This window comes from Bos grunniens, chromosome 22 (assembly GCF_055505025.1).
Source record: "Bos grunniens cultivar Pamir isolate PY7600 chromosome 22, Bosgru_T2T1.0, whole genome shotgun sequence".
In the NCBI taxonomy this organism is placed as follows: domain Eukaryota; kingdom Metazoa; phylum Chordata; class Mammalia; order Artiodactyla; family Bovidae; genus Bos; species Bos grunniens.
The window spans coordinates 45,945,547-45,958,391 of NC_141186.1; the positions used below are offsets into that span (position 1 = coordinate 45,945,547).

Here is a 12,845-nt window from a genome sequence, read left to right on the forward strand (position 1 = left end):
AAGCTTTAGTCCAGTGTATCTGTTCAGTTCTCTGAGCTGTTGACCTCCCAAGACCGGCACTGTTCAGTAGGCCACACAAACCCTCTGCTTGTTCTATTTTCCAATACAGTTTTCAATTTGTTTTTGTAAGACCTTATTCAAGCCACCAGAATCAAAGATGACATGTTAGCACAAGTACTCCAAATAAGAAACTGTCATGGGCTGACTCCTAGAGATCGTTAGCAAAAGCAACCCCCAAAGAGTGAGTGATCCATAATGTAAATAGAGACAGCTAGAAAAGGGACTAATAACTTGAAGGATATGTATATGATGCAAATACACACCAAGGCATAGGTCTGCAATACTGCATTATCACTGTAAAATATACTTCTAAAATATTTATTTTTTTAAAAAGTATTTGTTACTCTCCCCTCTCTGTGGATTGGTGAGAGCCAGATGCAGATGCTATACTTTGAAAGTAAGACAATGAAATGCATTCTTAATATTGGAAACAGCAATGCAGGAATTAAAACTGAGTAAGAGAGTCTTCTAATTCACCTATTCACACAGACCTTATATTTAACTCTGATGACTGGATAATATTTTATGTTAGAGAAACAGCATCTTGTGAGCCAACTTTTAAAAAATGAATGATTAAAGGTTGGTATGATTTTTTTCTTAAAAATGTATCAATTTTAATCTAGAAGATTTAATTAACATGCTGTCTCTGTATTTCAGAGGCAAACAAGAAATGAGGAAAATTGCATTGTAGATCAGTTTTATGTGCAGTGTACTATTTGCTGGGCTAGAAATGAGATAAAGAGTATTTATTTTTGTTCACATCTTGTACTACTTTTCTATTAAAATCATCTTATGAAATCTGCAGTCACGTGTTATGTTTGGCAGCGATGGTGCTCATGACGACTGAAGTGTAATGTGGGCTTGATGATGGCTCAGAGAATCCAGAACAGATATCCACATTTCAGGCATGTACATCCTATGGTCAGATTTCAAGGCTCTATCGTGGATCTTTTTGCCTGCAGCTGTTTCCCACCCCCTGCCACCCCCACCATTTATTTGTTCTGCTGCTACTAATGTATAAGAGAGTTGTATTGGGGAGATCGTTAGACACTGCAGGCATTTAGCACAGTGACATCGGATTATGAAGACATTCCCGGGCAAGAGAAGAAAGAATGATTTGAGAAGAGAGAACAAAGTCTTAGGGAAACAGACTGAATCACCTGGAATATTCTGCTGGCTCCCGGTTGGATGTTGCCATGGTTGCCAGCCAGCTGCTGAGATCAGGTTTCTCACCTTGGTGGTGTTGACATCTGAGGCTGGAGCATTCTTTATTTTGGGGGTGCAATGTTTAGCAGCATCATTAGCCTCTACCCACGAGATGCCAGGAGGGCCCCCCATTTGTGACAAGCAATAATGTCTCCTGACACCAGGGACCCTGTATCCCAGGAAGTGGAATCAGCCCCCAGCTGAGAAGCACGGCCTGAGATAGAGGGACTGAGGCTCTGAGCACACGGGGAAGGAGGGCCGACGGCGGACGGGTGCTTGCCCGGGGTGACTCCTGAGCCCGAGAAGTCCCCTGCAAGCTTCCCCGTGTGGAGCGCGGGGCTGCAGCACCCTCCAGAGGGCAGCCCGACTGAGAACACAGGCTCTGCATCTCCAGTGGATGCCACAACCAAGGATGGAGGAGCCCACGTGCCGCAAATAGGACCTGGCACAGCCAAACCAATAAATATTTAAAAAAATATACATAGGTTCTGAAGCCAGACTCCTGGGTTCAGACCTTGGTACTGCCATTAGCGCTGTCCCTGTGGGAAGCTGTATAACCTCTCTGCACACCTGTATTTGAAGTGAGAGAATGTTATACTGCAGGTTTTGTGAATAAGAATTGCCGTGTTCGGGATGTTCAGAGCAGGTTCGAGTCCACGGTGAGGCCTTGCTCTCGGTTAGCTAGCAAGGACAGAAGTCTGGAAAGACTACACCCTGGAGGGCGGGGCCCTGTTGTGTACAATACCCCCAGCAGCCAGCTCAGGGCCAGGAAGGCCCTCTGAGCATTTGGGGGAGCTTTCACACCGTGGCCCCCTGGCTGTGTGCTGCCAGATGTGTTTTCTTTGACCGGCAAAACAGTAAAAAAAAAAATACTCAAATTAGTTGCCAGCACTTGAAAGATGAGTATGTTCACATTCAAGTGTGCACTTCTGGCTACGACACGGGAAGAACTGGCCGCCTGGGTGCACGGCGCCACAAGTCCCCAGCACGGCACACTCAGCTGCACCCCAGCAGCCGCTGCCCGGCCCCCACCCCACCCGTCCAGGCTGTGTGTCCAGTTGGCCAGTCTTTCTGTCACCTAACTGAGCCCGCAGGATCACAGACTTGCCATGGTCTTCACCAGTGTTCTCCTTCTAAGTCAGAGTTTCTCAATATCATCTTTAATGACATTGTGGCCCAAGTAATTGTGAGAAGTTGCCATGTGCATCGTACCCTCGGAGGGGCTCACCACACGCCTCTTGCCTCAGAGACCCTGACCAGAGCTGCTCACCCAGTGGTGACCCTTTGATGCCGATGCTGCCAACCCCATGCTATAGACTCAGGGCCTCAAGACTCACAGGCTTGAGCTTCACCCTCTCTGACAAGTGTAGGCTCGTTTTACAGATGAGGACACTGAGACCAGAAGAGTCAAGTCACTCACTTTACCACTTGTCCATTGTTGAATAACACAGCACACTCATACAAAAATTAGTGGCTTAGAACCATAGCCATTGTATCCGCTTATGGTCCTGCAAGTCACCGACATGGGCCAGGTTAGCTGCAGGGGACCAGTGTCCCGCTGCTCTCACCTGGGGCTGGCAGATGGGCAAGGGGCTGGCTGATCCTACACGACCTCTCATACACACCAAGAGCTGGTTCTGGCTGTTGGTTGGGCCTTTCTCTCCACACGGTCTCTTATCTTCAGGGATAAGGGGCGCCCTGGGCTCTTTCACACTGTGGTACCATATCCCCTGCAGGTGAGGCTGGAAGCTCCAAAGTTCCACTAGAGTCCTCCCTCTGCATCCACAGGTACAGGGTGCTGACTGTGGGACTCAAACATCCTTGGATCTTGGTATCTGAGGCAGTTCCTAGTACCAATTCCGGTGGCCGTGGAGGCGTGAATGTGTATGACATCCGCTGCATTTACTGGCCAAAGCAAGCCCACACACAGCCCGGATTCAAAGAGATGGAGAAGCACACACCACCTCTCAATGAGAAGAGTGGTGAAGCCACAGTGCGAAGATCCGCACCAACTGTGAGGAGCTGCTGAAGACCTTCAGACAGTCTCCCTCACAGGCCAAGAGTCCAAGAGGCCCACTCTCCTGTGACAGCACCTGAGACAGGATTCCTTTCTCTCACAGCAACCAACCTCAGCACGGTGCAGTGCGTAGGACGAAGACTTTGGAGTCAAGAAAAGCTGGTTCCAAGCTCTGCTCTTCTGAGCTGTGTGTCCTTTGGCCAGTTACTTAACTTCTCAGAGCTTCATTCAGTATTCTCACGTGGGTCATGAGGCTATGATGCAACAGTGTGTAGTGAGGATGGCTAATCATGGAAGTAAGCGGCGTGGCACCAAATCGGACCTCAGGCAGTGGCATGAACGGCAGTCATGGTGGCAGCAATCACCCCCTCCAGCATGGCAAGAAACCAGCCACATTCCTATCACCCTGCTTTTGATGACTCATGAGCCTCCCTGATTCAGCAAATTGCAGGGTGCTTCCTTGGAGGCCCTGGGAGGGGGCTCCTGAAGATTCTTGATCAGGCTCAGGCTGGGGAAGCAGAGGGTGGGGAGTCAGGATGGGCTCGGCCTCAGCTCAGGCGTGCCAAGTCCTCCCCCATCCCTGGGAAACTCCAAGGAATGTTTTCCCATGTCTTAGGAGAGACCTGTACCACGAGCAGGGTGGGGACCTACCTCCTCTTTACAGAGCAAGATCCTGGGGCACAGGAGGGCAGCCTGGGCTCCTGAACCCCAGGTACACCCTGCACTGTACCTCACCTGGCTGGCAGCAGGTAGCCAACTGTGCCCTCATGGGAAGCCTTTGGGCCAACTGCGCTTCCTTTGGGCCTCAGGTTTCTGTTTATAAAGTGTGAACAGAAAGACCTGTGCAGCTCACACCACTGCTTTGTTAGCAATTCCTCCCTTTTCCTGAACACACGTCCTGGGTGGCTTATTTTTTTAAGCTATTTCTTTAAGTTTATTTTCTTTACATGACTGTTTGATTTCATGGCATCTGACAAAAAAAGAAGGGTCACTCTTTCCATTTTACAGAAGAAAGAGAAGCCCCAGGAAATTAAGTGTCTTGCCCAAAACTACAGATCTGGTCAGAAGCAAAGCTGGGTCTCTCTGATTACAGAGCCCTTACTTCCATCCCCAAGATAATAGCGCCTCAGGGTTACTGGGAAGAGACAAATGGCAGGCTAGAAACACTAGGAACCCAACATTTCATTCCTGACCCAGGCCCTCTTCCTGGTTTTCAAGCTGAGACCACCTCAGAGTCCTTCATCCGAGTTCACACGCTTGTGCAAGGAGGCCCCGGAGTGGGTCAGGCAAGGGTCCCCTCCACATATGAACCAGGCCAGGGAGACCCCAACGCTGGCTTTACCACGAGCCAATGGGACTTTCACCGTGTGGATGATGACCCCACTCTGGCCACCACTTTGCTGTGTGACTTTGGACGAATCTCTCCCCTTCTCTGGGCCTTACTTCCTGACATGTGCACAAGAGTTTGGTCAGGGTCACATGACTGAGTTTGATTTCCTGCTGGTAATTTCCTCCCAGGAATTTGAAGGCACGTGGAGCCGGAGACCAGGCCTCAAACCCCATTATGTGGAAAGAGAATGCAAATGAAAACTGGGGCGACGCAGGGAAAGCACGTCAGTGGCACGTGTCCTCCTCCGGGGCACACAGTCTCACACCCACAGGTCCCTGCTGCGAGCCCTGGTGGGCATAAGGTGGCGGTGCAGGAGAACTCTGAGCCTCGAAATCAGAACCGCCTGCACAATCTTGGGAAAGAGCCTCGACCTTTCTGAGCTCCCATTACCTGGTCTGTGAAAGGGGCAACCCTGTGCACGGCAGCGGGCCGGGGAGGATCACCGGGGAAAGGGTTCGCCTAGTGGTAGGCGAGCGGTGACCACTCATTAAACAGAAGCTCCTATCTTACTATCCTAACCCGCAAGCCCTCCTGTCTGCCGGGATCCTTCCCGCCCTGGAGAGAGAAGCCTGGGGCAATTACTTAGTGGCAGATGGCTCCTGAGTTATTCCAACACACTCGCTCCTCCGCACGCAGCTGGGCACCGGGCCTTCCGCAAGGTGCGAGAAAGAGGACACCCTCCTGTGCCTCCAGCTGCTCCACGTGACCCCGAGGTCATCCAGGCCGAACCTTCCGGAGGCTGCACCGCGATTGCCTGGAGCCTCCACGCGCCGGCAGGAAAACCACACTCTGAGCACGTTCTCAACGAGCAGTGTAAACCACTTGAATTCGGGTCTCGCAAACCAAGAAACCAGTTCTAAGTGTTTTCACCTCTCCCACTGCTTCCTTCTAAATTTCATTAGGGCTGACAATTTGTATATCCACTTACAGTGTAATGTGATTTAAATGGCTGACCGTAACTGTTAGCGATGGAGTTTTCCCGGGGCGCGGGGAGCCGAGAGGCAGCGGGGACCTTTTCCCAGCGGCCGAGCCCCTTCCGCACCCGGGCGGCCGTTTTATAAGCCTGGATGTGGCTTGTCAGACGCGGGGTCCGTCCTCGGAGATGGGAGGGCCTGCCTCTTGGCCCCATTCCCTCCTCACCCCGCAGTCGCTTTTGTTCTTGGAGGCCGAGCTGCCTTGGAGTTTTCGGCGTGCAATAAAACACACCCGACCGCAGGCCCCGCGTCGAGCCAGGGCGGCTGGGGGAGAAGCCAAGCCCCTTGGCCGGCGGCTGCATGGTTAGGCGGAATTGATAGTGTGTGTCCTGCTCTGCGGCTTTCCTTTTTGTTTTGGCTTTGTAACTAAAACAGAGCTGATGCCTCGGAGGTGGGCTGTTCAGCTTTATTTTATTCCCATCAGTGTTTCACACACATTGTGTGTGTTTGTGTGTGTGTTTGCGGGGGAGGTAAGCAGTTATCATGGCTTGAATTTGGGTTTGAATCCTCGCCCCGTCTCTCTTGGGGACATCAGGCACGACCTTCTGCCTCTCTTTGAGTATCCATTTCCTCGTCTGGAACAGGAAGCTGGGTGTTCCTTCCATGCAATAATTAATTAGGTGAAGTATCTAGAACTGCATTGTCCAGTGTGGGAGCCACTAGCCACATACAGCTATTTCAATTTAAGTAAAATACAAAAGTGAGATCCCACATGCTGCAACCAAGACCTGACACAGCCAAATAAAGAAAGAAGATGCCATTCATTTAAAAAACAATAACAATAAAATATCCAGTTCCTCAGTTGCACTAACTGCGCTTCACATGCTTATCAGTCTCACATCCAAAGTCACGGTGATGCTACAGGACTTTCCCACACTGAGAACACTTCTGCTGGGAGCACTGGCCTGGAGCCACACCTTGACCCACTGGACACTCAAGATGGGCCAGCAGGAGGAACCGGGGGCCGCCGCCACCGGAACCAGCACCAACACCGGCGGTGGACAGGGGCTGATTTAAACTAGAAAAACATTATCTACAGTGCAACTCCCCCAGAACGGAGAATGTGAAACTCACAGTTCAGCTGTCTTGTCGCAAGGACCTGTTTCTCGTATGTAGATGCCCAAACGTGGGAAAACGCTCCACAGAGAGGCAGATGCAACAACAACAGCCAAGACTGCAAAGTGCAAAATGGAGGCCGGCACTGCACAGGTGTGCAGCCCCATCAGCTCTGGGCCGTGTCAGTTACGGGTCTTTTGGCGGAAGTCCCAGAACCTGCTCCAGCGGGAGGACACCACCGCTCCGTGGAAGATGGTGTCATGTCTCTGGAAGCCAACGAGGCCTCGAGCCTTGGGCTGGCTCCGGGGACCTCAGATCAGAGAGACGCAGACCTGCCTTCTGCTGCGTGCTCCACATTTGTCAGTGCTCCAGAATCAGCTGGATATTCTAAGAGACAGATGCTGGAGCCCTCTTTTGGACATCAGACTCATTGTGGTCAGACAGAGTCCTGGGAGTCTGTTCTTTCTGGGCACCTTGGGTGAGGCTGAAACCTCTGCTCCAGATGTTCACTCCCAGGTCTCCTGTGTTTCTAGAAATCTCCCTGTCAGGTTGAATACCAGGACCCTGAGTGGGGATCTGCCATTGTTCAATCAGCACACTTGGGGGTGGGGGTGGGGAGCTGAGCCCGACTCCCGGGGTCTAAATTCCTAGAATTAGTATGGGACCCTGCAACCCCCATTCTGGGTCTTTATTCAAAAGAACCTGAATCAGGATCTCAAAAAGCTATCTGCACTCCCATATTCACTGCAGGCTTATTCAAAACAGCCAAGATCTGAAAAGAGCCTAAACGTCCATCAACAGATGAATGGATAATGTACATACACAAGGAAATATTATTCAGCTTCAAAAAACCCAGAAATCCTGCCATACGTGACAACACAGATGAAACTGGAGGACAGACGTTACGCTAAGTGAAGGAAGCCAGTCACAGGACAGGTACCACGTGATTCCACTTACATGAAGCATCCACAATAGTCCAGCGCCTACAGAGAGAGAGACTGGAAGGGCGGTTGCCAGGGGAAGGAGGGGAGGGGAGATGGGGGCTGCTGTTCAAGGGTATAGGGTTTCAGGCATGCAAGAAGAATAAATTCTAGCGACCTGCTGTACACCCCTGCGCCTGCCGTTAACAATACTGTATTGTACAGTTAAAATTTGTTAAGAGGTAGATCTCATGTTAAGTGTTCTTACCACAATTTAAAGGGGGAAAAAAAAAGAGGGAGAGAGAATTCTGATGAGGTGTCCAGAGAGCGCAGACATGGCTCCTGCAGGGCAATGCCGTTTCAGGACTGTATTTTGTGACGTCTAGGGGTGGTGAGGCAGTCTGTCATGCAGTCACAGATAACTGATTCAAAGAGCTATATTTTCTTTTCTTTTGGGGGGAAACCATTTCTCTTACTATTTAATGTGTTGTTGATTTTTCAACTTTTCAGTGAAAAACTTAGTCCTGAGAACACGTGATTTTAACGGGTGTGTCACACGCCTGACTTGCTGATATCCAGGGGTCTTCATCTCATTTTTGCCCTTAGGCTAAATGCTCTATTTCATAATGGAAATGAATGGGGAAAACTTCGTATGTGTGTGGGTGGGGAATGTCTGAATAGCAGTGCACAAAAGTGTTCACAGCAGCAGAGTCAGTTTTAAATTTGATTAATGTTTATGATATTGATAATGAATTTCTTTCAAAGAAGTCATTTTAACATATAAAAAATGATCTCTGTCAGCTACCTTCAGGCTTGAAGTTAGAAACGTTTTGGGTCTGAAGGGTGGAGGGTCGCTCAGGAGCTCGGCAGTTGTTACCACACTCCTCCCTGCCCGGGAGTCAGAGAAGCAGGATGTGCTAGGATAGTTCTGGAATGTCAGGCTAAGGGCTCTTAAGGAGTTTTTTCTTTGTACTTGGGACAGTGCTCTGTGCTGATAATTTTGCAAAAGTGCTGAGGGAACAGATAGAGAAAGAATTTAAGTCAGACTCACAGGGTGAAGCTTGGAGAGGCGGGAGAATCAGAGTGCTAGTGGTAAGGAACTCGCCTGCCAGTGCAGGAGATGTAAGAGATACGGGTTCGATCCCTGGGTCAGGAAGATGCCCTGGGCATGGCCAGCCGCTCCAGTGTTCTTGCCTGGAGAATCCCATGGACAGAGGAGCCTGGTGGGCTGCAGTCCATGGGGTCACATAGAGTCGGACAGTACTGAAGGGACTAAGCATATACACATGCATACATGGTGAAGCTTGGAGAGGAGGGATAATTGGAGGATATTTACTCGACACAGAGCATCTGGGTTCCCTTATATCTCTGACCCGGGGCTGGAAGAACAGGGGACCAAGGACGTGTGGCTGAGCGGTTGTGGCTTTCAGTGGGGGTGACTGAGGAACTGTGCCAAACAGTAGTGGAAACCGGTCCACTCAGCCAGCAGTCGAGGGAAGCGAAGCTGTGGTGAGCACGGGGAGGTCCTCCTATTCGAGGCTGCGTAAAGCGGGATGGCAGGCTCCTGGCAGGCAGTGCAGCCCAGACAACGGAGGAAGCTGGGAGGGAGCTCCCCCTTGGTTTCAACGGAGCTGCCTGCCCCCTTGCCATGGACGTGATTTCTCAACGACTTGAAGATACAAATGAATTAATGGCATCTTACTCATTTGTTCACTTGCTATCTTGCTTGCAAACAAGAACTTTCATTACTATTATTATTCATAATTGTAAATTTATAATTTATATGTACATTAATATCAAAGAATGTTTTGCACCTCAAAGTCTATTGGGTTTGGTATCAATATGGCTATGGTTGTCTTCTTTTGGTTGGTACTTGTCTCTTTCAATCCTTTTATTCAACTGCTCTGAATCTTTAGATTTTGAGTGTTTCTTTTAAACATCTGGAGTTGGATTTTCTTTGCTCTGGCCGCCTTTACTCTTTGTCTTTGAAAAGCCAGTTCATTGTAGTGACTGTGATCATTGATATATTTTAAGCTTTCTATTTGTCCTACTTTTCCTTTCTTTGGGCTTCCCTGATGGCTCAGCTGGTAAAGAATCCACCTGGTTCCATCCCTGGGTTGGGAAGATCCCCTGGAGAAGCGGATGGCTACGCACTCCAGTATTCTGGTCTGGAGAATTCCATGGACTGTTCCATGGGGTCTCAAAGAGTCAGACACGACTGAGAGACTTTCACTCACTCTTTCTTTCATTCATCTTCCTTTTCCTTTGGGGTGAGTAGTGTTTCTTTTTCCTCATTCCATTTTCTGACTTTTTGTTTTGAAAACCACATTTCCTATTTTTTGACAACGTGGATACCCAATATGCTTAAACGTTTACATTGAAGACAGTCTTATATTAATCAGTACCTTGATCCTCATCTCAAACAATGCGAGGTTCTTAGATCATTTCGATTTTAGTTTTTCTCCTAACGTATATGCTCTTATTTGACCAGTATGTTGTTGTTTAATGCCCTATAATAGACACAGCAAGTATTACTTCATACAGTGTTTAGATTTCCCGATATATTTGCCGAGATCTTGTTTCTCAGACATCTGTGTGATCTGTGCTGACCTTGCCTAGAGCTGGAGGTCCAGCCTTTCGGTATTCTTTTAGTGGGTTATCTTAGTGGGAACTATCTTAGCTTTTATTTTATGGAAAATGTTTTTATTTAACCATCAGTCTTAAGTGGATGTTTTTCTGGCTATAAATGACAGTTCTTCATCCATGTCTTTACTCACAAAATATTATGATAACCAAGCTGTGTGCTAGACACTGAGGAATCAGGTGTAAACTGGCGCACACTCTGTCTGTGTTCCTATGGGATTAACCAGGTGGGGAAACAGACACTCAAACCACCGCACCCACAAGCATGACAGAGCCGTCGGTAACCGACATGAAGGGGTCACCATGCTCTGAGAGTTTGTACGAGGGAGCTCGTCCCAGTCGGGCGACCAGGGAAGGTTTCCCTCAAAGAAATGAAAACTCAGTTGGGGATTAAACCAAAGCTCAGTGAATGAGTCGGAGGTACCTGGGCACAGGCAGAGTTGGAAAGAGTGGAGTCGGGAGAGCATTCCAGCCATAAGAAATAGCAAATGCAAAGGCCCTGTGTGGTATGGAATGTCTGAGAAGCTGGAAGATGGCCAGTGGGACTAGATGACCAAAAATGGAGGTAACGGTGGCCAGCGAGGCTGGGAAGTTCAGCTGGAGGTCAAGAAGAGCTTGCAGATTGTGGTGAAGATTTGGGGCTTTCTATGAACAAAGCTAGTGGAGGTGATGGAATTCCAGTTGAGCTATTCCAAATCCTGAAAGATGATGCTGTGAAAGTGCTGCACTCAATATGCCAGCAAACTTGGAAAACTCAGCAGTGGCCACGGGACTGGAAAAGGTCAGTTTTCATTCCAATCCCAAAGAAAGGCAATGCCAAAGAATGCTCAAACTACCACACAATTGCACTCATCTCACACGCTAGTAAAGTAATGCTCAAAATTCTCCAAGCCAGGCTTCAGCAATATATGAACCGTGAACTTCCTGATGTTCAAGCTGGTTTTAGAAAAGGCAGAGGAACCAGAGATCAAATTGCCAACATTCGCTGGATCATGGAAAAAGCAAGAGAGTTCCAGAAAAACATCTATTTCTGCTTTATTGACTATGCCAAAACCTTTGACTGTGTGGATCACAATAAACTGAAAAATTCTGAAAGAGATGGGAATACCAGAAGACCTGATCTGCCTCTTGAGAAATTTGTATGCAGGTCAGGAAGCAACAGTTAGAACTAGATGTGGAACAACAGACTGGTTCCAAATAGGAAAAGGAGTACGTCAAGGCTGTATATTGTCACCGTGTTTATTTAACTTATACGCAGAGTACATCATGAGAAACGCTGGGCTGGAAGAAACACAAGCTGGAATCAAGATTGCCGGGAGAAATATCAATAACCTCAGATATGCAGATGACACCACCCTTATGGCAGAAAGTGAAGAGGAACTCAAAAGCCTCTTGATGAAAGTGAAAGTGGAGAGTGAAAAAGTTGGCTTAAAGTTCAACATTCAGAAAACGAAGATCATGGCATCCAGTCCCACCACTTCATGGGAACTAGATGGGAAACAGTGGAAACAGTGTCAGACTTTATTTTTCTGGGCTCCAAAATCACTGCAGATGGTGACCGCAGCCATGAAATTAAAAGACACTTACTCCTTGGAAGGAAAGTTATGACCAACCTAGATAGCACATTCAAAAGCAGAGACATTACTTTGCCAACAAAGGTTCGTCTAGTCAAGGCTATGGTTTTTCCTGTGGTCATGTATGGATGTGAGAGTTGGACTGTGAAGAAGGCTGAGCACCGAAGAATTGATGCTTTTGAACTGTGGTGTTGGAGAAGACTTTTCAGAGTCCCTTGGACTGCAAGGAGATCCAACCAGTCCATTCTGAAGGAGATCAGCCCTGGGATTTCTTTGGAAGGAATGATGCTAAAGCTGAAACTCCAGTACTTTGGCCACCTCATGCGAAGAGTTGACTCATTGGAAAAGATTCTGATGCTGGGAGGGATTGGGGGCAGGAGGAGAAGGGGATGACAGAGGATGAGATGGCTGGATGGCATCACTGACTCCATGGACGTGAGTCTGAGTGAACTCCGGGAGTTGGTGATGGACAGGGAGGCCTGGCGTGCTGCGATTCATGGGGTCGCAAAGAGTCGGACATGACTGAGCGACTGATCTGATCTGATCTGATTTAGAATTCATAGTGGAGAAGTTGAAGGAAGGAGATAAGGAAAGAGGAAAGGCAGCTAGCCAGACAGGTTTGATTCCCAAGGATAAGACCCTGTCTAAAGTACAAGGCACTTGCTATCCAAGTCCTGCTAACAGTCTTTAGCCAGACATATACCCAAGCGTCCCATCTATGGTGGTCACAACTTGCTAAAGCTCATTTCATCTAAAAGAGAAAGGTAGATAATCAACAACTTTTCCTTGACTCACTTTTCAAAATCGTTGACAAAAAGCATTACAGTCAGTGTCAGCAACCTCCTGTCCCATCCTCTACTCCTGTCCCTTCTCTGTCTCTCCCCAAATACACTATGGAAAAGAGACAGTCTCTCTTCAGCAAGTGTTGTTGTGACAATTGGACAGCCACATGTACATCGATGAAGTTAAACACATCCTCCCACTATCCACAAAAATAAACTCAAA

The 12,845-nt window shown here is 48.4% G+C and overlaps 1 long non-coding RNA gene across 9 annotated transcripts in view; it reads right to left on the reverse strand.

Annotated features, from left to right (window-relative positions):
* The window catches only part of LOC147348371 (uncharacterized), a 200,031-nt gene that overhangs the window by 11,241 nt on the left and 175,945 nt on the right, over window positions 1-12,845 (reverse strand). The window lies entirely within an intron of this gene.